Below are 10700 nucleotides of genomic sequence, written 5' to 3'. Positions count from 1 at the left end.
AGAAATAAAAGAAGCCACACCCTTCACACTAGCAACCAAAATATGAAATATTTAGAAATTACTCTCACAAAAGAAGTGAAAGACCTATACAGGGAAAATTATAATACACTGTAAAATGAAATAGAAGATGATATCAGAAAATGGAAAGACATTCCTTACTCATGGAAAGGAAGAATAAATATTGTGAAAATGGCCATTCTCCCAAAACTTTTATACAGATTCAATGCAATCCCGATAAAAATACCATCAACATACCTCATAGATCTCGAGAAATCACTCCTAAAATTCATCTGGAGTGACAAGAGACCTAGAATAGCAAGGACAGTTCTAAGCAGCAAAAGCAAGGCAGGAGGCATCATAATCCCTGACTTGAAGTTATACTGCAAAATAACTGTAGTAAAATCAACATGATACTGGAACCAAAACAGAGCAGAAGATCAGTGGAATAGATTAGAAGATACAACCACAACTACAAAAACACACTCAACCACCTTATCTTCGATAAAGGGGCTAAACATGTTCACTGGTAGAACGACAGTCTCTTTAATTAATGGTGTTGGAAAAACTGGCTCTCCATATGCCGAAAACTTTGTAATGTATCTTATACTATCAGGATTTGTATATAAAGTCATTGCCTATACTTATATCGCCTAAAATTTTACCCATTGTATCTTCCAGATTGTTTCTATTTTATATTTAGATCTTAGATCCACTATTTTTTGTTTAGTACATGATGAGAGATATAGCTTAGGTTCAGTTTATGGCCTATGGCATAAATGGCAGTTTTCCCAGCACCATTTATTAAAGAGGCTGTCTTCCTTCTCGTAAAGGTGTTGGATCCCTTTATCAAACATAAGGTACCTGAGTGTGTCTGAACTTGTTTCTGCATATTCCATTCTGTTCATTCAGCTGATCCTGAGGTCTGTTGATTTGCCAATGCCATGTTGTTTTTATCAGCAAGCTGTAATAGAACTTGAAATTGAGGGATGTGAGACTCATCCCACTTGCCTTTATTGCCCAGAATTGCTTTTGCTATTCTAGGTCTTTTCTGGTTTCATATGAATTTTAGATTTTTTTCTTATTTCTGTGATGTATACTATTTTGCTTGGAATTGCACTTAATCTGAATGACAGTTTTGGAAGCAGGACCACTGAATTGATTCTGTCTATCGAAGAATGGAGTATATCTTTCCATTTTGTGATCTCTCCTTTGGTCTTCTTTTTCAGAGTTCTGTAGTTTTCAATATATAAAGCCTTTCACTTCCTTCATTAGATTGATTTATAAGTTATTTCATTGTTTGGAGCTATTGTGAAAGGTGTCATTTTACTAATTTCTCTTTGTTTGCTATTTGTGTACAGGAACGATATTGACTTTTAAGTGTTGATTTTGTATCCTGCCATACTGCTGAATTTGGCTACTAATTCTAGGAGTCCTTTGATGGATTTTTGTGGTCTTCTGTGTAGAGTATCATGTCACGCGTAATGATAATTTAAATTCTTCTTTTCTTATCCATTGTCATGGTTTATGTCTGTGTCCCCCAGGCCTCATGAGTTTGCATTGTGTATTTGTGATTGGTTCATTGTCTAGTGCTTGGAATTATGCTGTCAGTTCTACACCCACCTAGGGGTGGAGCCAGGATGTGGTGTAATGGCAGGAAAAAGGTGTGTCTTTCTCTTTGCTGATTCCAGCTTACTGCTTGCTGTTTGCAGCCACCATGAACTGCAGCCTGGCCATGCCCGCCTCCCTGGGAGCCAACTGAGTGTGGACTGAAACCTCCAAAACTGTAAGAAATAAACCTTTCCTTTCCCAACTTTGGGCTTCAGGTATTTTGTCTCAGCAACGAGCATAAAGTAACTAAGACATCCGTATTCCTTTTATTCCTTTCTCTTGTCTTATTGCTTTGGCTAATATTTCCAGAATTATATTTAACAGGAGTGGTGATAGTGGGCATCCTTGTCTTGTTCCTGATTTTAGCGTTTTTGACCACTTAGTGTAATGTTGGCCACTTGTGTGTCATTTATTGCTTTTATAGATTGAGATAAAGATCTTCTACTCCAATTTTCTATAGGGTTTTATGACAAATGGGTGTGGGACTTTGTCAAATGCTTTTTCTGCATCTATTGGGAAGACCATGTTGCATTTGTCTTTGGTTTTATTAATGTCGTGTATTACACTTATTGATTTACATGTGTTTAACCATTCTTCCATCCCTAGTGTAGTGATTGATACATTGTGTCTACTTATGATGTCTAGAAACTTAACTAACTCATTAGGGGACCAGCATCCTGTCTTTATAAACATCCTGAGCCTGCACAAAAGGGTACAAAGATGATGTGAGTGCAACACCCACCCTAGGGTGGTTGATCTGTGTACAGTATATGGAAGGAAAAGAGGCTTGCTCTTAACCTCTTGTCATTCTCATTGCTTTTGCTGCCTTCCACCACCACCATAATCTGTTGCCCTTCTGCTGCACCAGAGGAGTGAAACCTCCATAAATTGTGAGTTAAATAAATCTTTCCCTCTTTAATTTTGGTATCTGTATTTTGTCTTAGCATCAAGAGAAAAGTAATTAACACACAGGATGAATCCTACTTAGTCACAATGTATAATCTTCTTAATAATTTGCTGCATTATATTTGCCAGTATTTAACTGAGGGTTTTTGCCTCTATATTCATTAGAGAGATTAGCTTGTTTTCTTTTTTTGGTTTTTTCTTTCTCTGGCTGATGTATCAGGCTAAAACTTGATTCCAGGAATGAATTTGGCTGTACTGCTTCCATTTCAAGTTCATTAAGGGGTTTGAGGAATAGTGGCATTAGATGTTCTCAAAAGTTCTTATAGAATTCAGAAATAAATGTTGTAGGACCAGTCCTTTTGCTTTGTTGGAAGTTTTTAAAATAAATTCTTTGGTTTCATTGACTGATATTGAATTACCTAGAATTTTTATATCTTATTTATTCAGATTTGGTAATTCATATGTATATAGGTATCTGTTCACTTTTTCCATATTTTCCATGTTATTAGAGTACAGGTTCTCTAAATAGTAGGTATTATTTGGATTTCTGCATGATCCATTGTTATTTGGCCCTTTTCATTCCCAAGTACATAGATTTGGGTCTTTCATTTTTTTTTAATAAGTGAGCTAAAAGGTTGCATGGAATAATTTCAGTTCCTTTGCATTTACTTGACATGTTCTATTAACTAGTATATGGTTTATTTTAAAATAAAAATGCAAAGTCCCATCTGCAGCTGAGAAGAATGTATACTCTGTTGGTGTGGGGTGATATCTACTGAGTCCATTTGTTCAAATGTAAAGTTCAGCTCTCATATTTCCTCTTTGATTTTTTGCCTAGTTGATTTTTTTGTGGGATATTGAGGTCCTCCATTACACTTGTATTAGTGTTTATCTGATCTTTCATATTTATTAGTGTTTTTTATATTGAGTTGCACTAGTATTTCATGAATGCATTTTTATGATTGCTAATGCCCCTTTTTGAATTGTGCCCTTAACAATTATGCAAAATCTCCATTATTCCTTCTAATCAGTATTGGCTTGAAGCCCACTTTGTCTGCAAAGAGATTACCTGCTTCTGATTTTTATATGTTTCTGTTGCATGAAGTAATGTTTTTCATATTTTGACTTTCAGTCTATCAATTTCTTCTTTAATTAAATATGTTTATTATATGCAGCATGTTATTGGATCTTGTTATTTAATCCATTTGGTTAATCTGTTACTTTTGATTGTTTAACTGAGACCATTCACATTGATGACTATAACTGATAAGTATTGACTTATCCTTGTCATGTTATTTTTCATTTTTGTCCCTTTGTCTTATATTAATTGCTTGCCTTGTCTTATGGACAATTCATTCTATTTGGTTCTTAGTTTTCTAGAATAGCCTTCAGAACTTTTTGGAGTGGTAGTGGTGGTCATTAACTTCTTCTGGTGTTGTTTATCATGAAAGTATCTTATTTCTCTACCAATTCTGAAAGATAACTTTTCAAGCTAATCAATCTGGGGTAGAGCTTGGTTTTTTGTGGGGGGGGGGGGGTGTTGAGACACTATACTGTAAGGGCTCCTTGATTTAATTGGTTGTATCATGAAGTTGGGTATGATTCTTATGGCTTTTCTTTTATAGATGATTTGTTTGTCTTTCTCTAACAGATTTTATTATTATTAGTCTTTTTGAGACAAGATTTCACTGGGCAATTCAGTGTCCTCTAGGACCGCTGTCTTCACATTGATTGACTCCACTGTGTATAAATAAATTCAGTAGAATTTTTAATTTCCTGGATTTCTATTTGAGTGTGTTTTATGGAATGCAGTTCTTTTCTATGTTGTGCATTCATGTTGTTATGTCTTTCCTAAGCTTTTCTGTCTACCAACAAACTTAATTAATTAACAAAAACTGATCTTCACCTCTGGCCATGAAATTGGACTTGAGTCATTTAGTTTATGGCACTCTGGGTGTCTCCTGCAGACACCTGACCATGGCTTCCTGACCTTGCGTGTCTCCTGTGGTTGACCCTCACTCAGTTGTGATGGGAATTTAACATTGGAAGCTCTGAGATGAACCCAATTTATGACTGATCTGAATCCCAGGTTCCATTGGCCCTTCCCTAAAATGAAATCCAGCCAAGCACTCTCTCCAGGGTACATGACAGTGACTTAGAATGGAGTCACTCCCAATCTGTTGCACCACAAGCATGCACTACTGTGGTCCATTTTTTCCTGAAGGCCTGATAGAGTTGCCTGCTTTCATTGTGTCTCTGTAGATTTGATCTTCCTTTGTCACATCACCTGCCAGAAGCCAGGAAGCAAGTACAGGTTTTCCCTTCCTTTTTCTACACTGAAGTCTGTCACTTCACTTTCTCTGTCAGCTCCACTCTTTCCCTTCAGGTCCTTCCTTGTTCCTAGGAATGCACTTCTCTCCTTTTCTTCCCCAAGTTGTTATTTTTTTCAATCTGGATTCCAACTCATAGGGTGATTTGCTGCTACTTATCACACTGCCATATTTTCAGAAGTTTCCCATTGACAATTATTAAACAAGTATCATAGTGTTCACTTTTGATGCCACACAAATGTTGTTTTTCTTGAGTCAAACTAACTGGTCTCTATTGTCCCTGAATACTGATCACAGCAAGACTATGGGTTGGCAAAGCAAAAGGAGAGCTCTTGAAAATTGACAATCATCAAGACACAGGCCAGTAATTCTCAGCTTCTATTCTACAATATACATGGTGTATAAAGGGTGTTTACATGTATGTTTCCTATGGACAGTCCCAATCCAATACAAATTCTCATATACTACCTTTAGTGCTATTTAAAATTTTTTTCCATTTAAGAAAGCATATCAAAATATGAGTACAAGTTTGCTATAGAGATGATCTAGAATTTGTTTACTCTCAAAAGTAAATTACTTTTGTTATTTTCCAGCAGCCCCACTCTGGTTCTGTGTAGTTTTGAGAGTGAATCTGTAAAAAGTTTTTGCAAATGAGTGACATGATTATATTTGTATTGTTTAAAATGACAGTTATGTGTAATGCTGCTGCAATATTTAGTCAAGAGATAGGCTTAAATTAGGTTTATAACAGCTAAAATGGAAAGAAGAGGATAGATTTGAGAGATGTTAGTATAATTAATAAAACTGATGGACACTTGTGGGGCTGGGGAGCAAAGTGATCAAAAAAAGCAATTATACATGACATACATTTGGCTGAATGATGGGGAAATAGTAATACCACAAACAGATAGAAGATTACAAGAAAAAGAGCAGGTTTGAGGTGAAAGAAACCATATTTTGCTTTGTAAACACTAATTCAAATTTTACAAAAGAAATCTGATGACAGTGTCAAGTAAAAGATCAAAAGTACAGGTCTGGAGAATAAGTTAGAAGTATAAATAAGTTTAAGAGTAACAGAATTATGAATGATAATTACAGTCAAGGTAGCAATGTGCAAAGTGAAAAAAAAAAACAAGCGAATGATTACATCTGGGAGTAGTGAAGTGTGACGACTGAACAATGGAGGAAGAAATCAGATAAGAAAATTGAAAGGAAAGACATTGAAATTCATTAGAAAAATCAGAAGAATGAATTGTCATGGAAACAAAGAGAAAATAAAATTCCAAAAAGAGAATGTTTGGTGATATCAGATACCCCCCCAAAAGTGGGATAAATAATGAAAAGCATTCATTGGCCTTGGCAATGAGAAGATTATTGATGACCTTTAAAAAAAGATCAAAGTGCATAGGCAACAAAAGCAAACTTAAGCAAGTGAGTCTATCAAATGCTAAATCTTCTGTATAAGCAAAGAGACAATCAACAAATTTAAAGACAATCCAAGGATTTTGGAGAAAATATTTGCATACCATATATCTAATGAATGGTTAACATCCAAAATACAACAGCAAAAATTCAATAGCAAAAAATTCCAAATAATCCAATTTACAAATGAATGGAGGACTTGAATAAGGACCTAAATTTTTCCAAAGAACTCATGCAAATCACCCACGACTACATAAAACTATGTTCAACATCACTAATAATCAGAGAAATGCAAATCAGTACCACAATGAGATATTACCTCATACATGTTTGAATAGCTCTTATCAAAAACCCAAGAAATAAGTGTTGGCAAAAAAGTGGAGGAAAGGAAATCTTTTTTTGCTGTTGGTGGGGATGTAATTTGGTACAGCATTATGGAAGGCAATATGGTTAAGTTTCCTCAAAAAGTTAAAAATAAGACTTCCATATACCTCAACCCTCTCCCTTCTGGGTATATCACCAAAGGAAATAAAGTCAATATATGAAAGAGATATCTGCCTTTGTATGTTCACTCCAATATTGTTCACAATGCCCAAGAGATGGAAACAACTGTAAGTATCCATTGGTAGACAAATAAAGTAATAAAGTAAAGTAATCCCATATACATAATGGGATGTTATTCAATCATAAAAAGAAGGAAATTCTATCATTTGTGAGAATATGGATGAATCTCATGAGCATTGCATTAAGTGAAATAAGCATGAGAAAGATAAGACAAATACTGTACTTATAAGACAAATGATTTCACCTATAAGTAAAATTTAAACAAGTACTCATGATAAGAGTAGAATAGCAGTTGCCAGAATTTGAGGGATAAGGGAAATGGAGAAACACTAATTAGATGTATAAACTTTCAGTGAAATTTTTTTAAAGGCTGGGGTCCAATGTACAGTCGATGACTATAAAATTACTGCATTATGTACTTGAAATTTGTTGAGTGTCATAAGAGTTCCTACTACACACACATAATTGCATGAAGTGAAAAATGTATTAACCAATTTACTTAATCATGTTGCAGTATACAAGTATCACGTTATCACATTACACACTTTAAACTTATATAATTAAATTGCACAAAATTTTATTTGTCAATGATATTTCAACAGAACTTAAAAGGCTTTCCAAAAATAAAAAGGTAACTGAAAAGACATGGGTATGATAAATTAATGATTATGGTAGTCATTTCAATACATATATGTATATCAAAACATCATGTTGCTGACTTTAAGTAAACACTAAAGTAAACAACTATTTAAAAGGAAAAAACAACATTCAAATATGTGGAGTATGGGTACTGGATTGCTGTGTGTTCAGGCGTCGATATAAAATAATTTTGCTACGCTTTTATAATCTACTGGGGTTATCTACTGATGAGTAAAAGAATGCAGAGAGAAGTCTATGATGAAAGAAATAATAACTAGTGAAACTAATATTTGTTGAGTATCTCATGCTCTAGGAATAGTGCTTGACATATAACATTTCATTTAATTTTTTAAACTCTGTATAATTTTTACCCCTTTTATACATCAGAAAAACACTAATGCAGTTAAGAAAGGTACTGAGAGTCACACAGTAGGTTAAAAGACATGATTCAAATCCAATGTTGACTGAGTCAAACTCAAGATTTGGATCATTACTCTAGGGCCAGAAGGTAAGATAGGGCTAAGCATGCTCACTTTGTCAGCACATATACTAAAACTGAACAATACAGAGAAGATTAGCATGGCCCCTGCACAAGGATGACAAGCAAATTCATGAAGGGCTCCATATTTTTAAAAGAAATTGAAGAGGATCTCAGAAAATGGAAAGGCATCCCTTGCTCATGGATAGGAAAAATAATATTGTGAAAATGTCCATTCTCCCAAAACTGTTATACAGATTCAATGCAATCCCAATGAAAATACCATCAACATACCTCATAGATCTAGAGAAATCACTCCTAAAATTCATCTGGAACCAGAAGAGACCTAGAATAGCAAAGGCACTTCTAAGCAGCAAGGCAAAGAGGGACGTATCACAATCCCTGACTTGAAGTTATACTACAAAGCTACTGTAATAAAATCAATATGGTACTGGAATAAAACAGATCTGAAGATTAATGGAATACATTAGAAGATACAACAACAACTACCAACACACTCAACCACCTTATCTTTGATAAAGGGGGCAAACATGTTCACTGGAAAAAGGACAGTCTCTTTAATAAATGGTGCTGGAAAAACTGGCTCTCCATCTGCTGAAAACTAAAACTAGACCTGTGCCTATCACCATGTACTAAACTAAAATCTAAATGGACCAAAGATCTGAATATCAAAATAGAAATACTAATTTGTTGGAAGACAAGTTAGGTAAAAATCTTGAAGGCATAGGGTAGGTAGAGAATGAACAGGAATCAAACTGTACAGGAAATACTTCTGAGAATCAATAACTTGGGTCACGTCTTATTAAAAAGTTTCTGCATGTCAAAAGAAATCTCCAGCATAGTGAAAAGAAAACCCACAAACTGGGAAAAAATCTTAGTGAACTGTCCCTCAAACAAAGGATTTCTTTCTAAAACATATAAAGAATTTTAAAAAATCAGACCCCCAAAATTCAAAGACCCAATCCAAAAATGGGCATCTGAGATGTATACACAGTTCTCAGATGAAGAAATACAAATGGCAAATAAATACATGAAAAAATGTTCAGCATCATTGGTCATTAGAGAAATGCAAATTAAAACCACACTGAGATTTCATCTCACTCCACATAGAATGGTCAGGACCAAGAAAGCTACCAACAGCAAATGCTGGAGAGGCTGTGGGGAAAAAGGCACTCTCCTTGCGCTGTTGGTGGGAGTATAGACTAGTGTAACCATTGTGGAGGTCAGTCTGGAGAGTTCTCAAAAGGCTGGGAATGGAAGTCCCATTTGACCCAGCTATTCCACTTCTAGGCATGTTCCCAGAACAACTGAAAACCTCATACCACAGGGTTATATGTGCACCCATGTTTATAGCAGCACAATTTGAAATAGCCAGATCTTGGAAAAACCTAAGTGTCCATCAACTGAGGAACAGATAAAAAAGTTGTGATATTTTTATGCAATGGAGTACTACTCAGCTATAAAGAATGATCACATTGAGATATTTATAAATAAATGGACGCAGCTTGAGACTATACTCAAAAGTGAAATAAATCAAACTCACATGTATAAATACCGTATAGGCTCCCGTATAAGAAGTGATAAGAGTCCATAAGATTTTATTGTAATCATGATTCCCCATCATTACCTGGAATGGTTTTATCCTGATTTTTTTTTTATTTTATTATCTGTGATGGTATGAACAGCTATTTTGAAGAAAACAAGACATTATAATAGCCAGTGCTGATTTAATATCATCTTGTTTTGAAGTTCTACCATGCTTTTGTCCTTCGGATTCCATTGGTTCTATCATGTTGTGTCTTACTGGATTTTATTATGTGTGATAGTATAAACAAATATTTTATGGACACTGAGATAATATAGTAACCATTTTTCATTTTCTGTTATTTGGTTCTGAATGCCCTGTAATACTTTCATTCTCTTTAATGGTTTTATACTATTTCATTATGTTTGATACTATCGGGAAAGAGACATTATGGTAGCTACTGATATATTGTGTTGTCTTTTGGTGAAATACTGTGTTGCTTGAATTGTTCTGTTCTTATCTGCTTTGTTATGTCCTCTTTTATCTTAATCTCTTTAAAATAAAAAAAATTTAAAAATCACAAGAGACTATTTTCATCAAATGTCCTTGTGCTGCCATTTTACCAATATGAGTAATGCCAGTTCTTTCAGTATCAAAATTTTGCACTCAGTCACCTAGCTGGTCAATCATTAACATGTACTGAGCAAATAGTATGCAGGAAGGTGTAGTGGGATTAAATTGTCAATAGCACCTTGTTAGCCTCTCTAAGTGCAGCAGCTGAAACAGAGGGGAGAGCTCCAGATCTACCTTGGTTCTGACCTGTCCTGGAAGGATCCCAGAAAGATGTTTTGCTGAAGTGCCCCTCTAGTGACTCATTTTTGAGAAGGACTAAGTGGCTGTTTTACGTTGTCACTCAGAGATTTCTCCAGATTCTATCTGAAAAAAAAAATCTGATCTCAATTTTATTATGCAAGTGAACTTCTTGCGGTTATACCTGTCATGGGCCAGATGTTTCAAGGATATCAAACTAACCAGCCAGTGGGCATGATAAATTTTTAAAAAACATAATGACCTTATTTACAATCCTTGCTGTGCTTTCATAATCTACTCAGCTTATCTACTGATGAAGCAATACTACCATTACAGATTGTACCCCAGCTATAGCAATCTTCATGCTTTGTCTTCAAGTTTCAATGCCTCTGATCCT

At 34.9% G+C, this 10700-nt stretch overlaps 1 non-coding gene across 1 annotated transcript; it reads left to right on the top strand.

Annotated features, from left to right (window-relative positions):
* The first annotated feature begins 7994 nt into the window (after nucleotides 1–7994).
* On the top strand, nucleotides 7995–8100 carry LOC111756397 (U6 spliceosomal RNA). The gene has a single exon (XR_002790881.1). It is a non-coding gene; the product is annotated as a U6 spliceosomal RNA (small nuclear RNA).
* The last annotated feature ends 2600 nt before the right edge of the window (nucleotides 8101–10700 follow it).

The sequence above is a fragment of the Cavia porcellus genome, unplaced genomic scaffold, assembly GCF_034190915.1.
Source record: "Cavia porcellus strain 051 isolate PalLab524CR breed Dunkin Hartley unplaced genomic scaffold, mCavPor4.1 scaffold_9, whole genome shotgun sequence".
NCBI classification, from domain to species: Eukaryota; Metazoa; Chordata; class Mammalia; order Rodentia; family Caviidae; genus Cavia; species Cavia porcellus.
Note: the sequence above shows the minus strand (reverse complement) of the source record. Positions and strands in the feature narration are given on the sequence as shown.